We start from the raw sequence: 875 nt of genomic DNA on the forward strand, positions 1-875 counted from the left end.
AGTGAAACATGAGTCCCTGGAGATCTCTCCAGTACATTGCTAGTTCTGCTTTGTTCTCTAACTATAATTGTGATTTGGAGGTATTGCAATTTGTGAGTAGGCCAAGGAGGGCAGATGCATTCCTACAGGTTGTGGGGAGGAAAAATAATTTTCTTTGAAAAAGAAATTTTTTTTGAGTTTATTTATTTATGTTGAGTGAGTGCACAGAAGGGGCAGAGACAGAGAGAGAGAGACAGAGAGAGAGACAGAGACAGAGAGAGAGTCCTAAGCAGGATCTGCACTGTCAGTGTGGAGCCTGATGTGGGGCTTGAACTCACAACCGTGAGATCATGACCTGAGCTGAAGCCAAGAGTCAGAAGCTTAACTGACTGGGCCACTCAGGCGCCCCATAATAATTTTCTTCTTACCCTTCTAGATTTTTTTTAACTTGTTTTATTTTTTATTTTTTAAAATTTACATCCAAATTAGTTAGCATATAGTGCAAAAATGATTTCAGGAGTAGATTCCTTAGTGCCCCTAAAAATATGGAACGCTTCCCGAATTTGCGTGTCATCCTTGCGCAAGGGCCATGCTAATCTTCTCTATATCATTCCAATTTTAGTATATGTGCTGCCAAAGGGAACACTTACCCTTCTAGATTTTTGCCTGAGACATCCCCTATAATAGAAGACAGATTAACAGGAGAAAAACATAAGAACGTTTAATAACATGTATATCTCCTGTATACATGGGAGATACCCAGGAAAACTGCATTAACTCCCCAAATGGCACAAGCCACTAACCTAAATAACATCTCCAGCTAAAGATAAAAAGATGTTGTGTTGGGGGGGTTGGGTAGCAGTTATGGTAGGTTGCCGACGAGGAAAAGCACAGGA

At 40.6% G+C, this 875-nt stretch overlaps 1 non-coding gene across 1 annotated transcript; it reads right to left on the bottom strand.

The window, feature by feature from the left end:
* Positions 1–518: 518 nt before the first annotated feature.
* On the bottom strand, positions 519–625 carry LOC122479187. The gene has a single exon (XR_006296255.1). It is a non-coding gene; the product is annotated as a U6 spliceosomal RNA (small nuclear RNA).
* Between the last annotated feature and the right edge of the window lie 250 nt (positions 626–875).

The sequence above is a fragment of the Prionailurus bengalensis genome, chromosome B1, assembly GCF_016509475.1.
Source record: "Prionailurus bengalensis isolate Pbe53 chromosome B1, Fcat_Pben_1.1_paternal_pri, whole genome shotgun sequence".
NCBI lineage: Eukaryota > Metazoa > Chordata > Mammalia > Carnivora > Felidae > Prionailurus > Prionailurus bengalensis.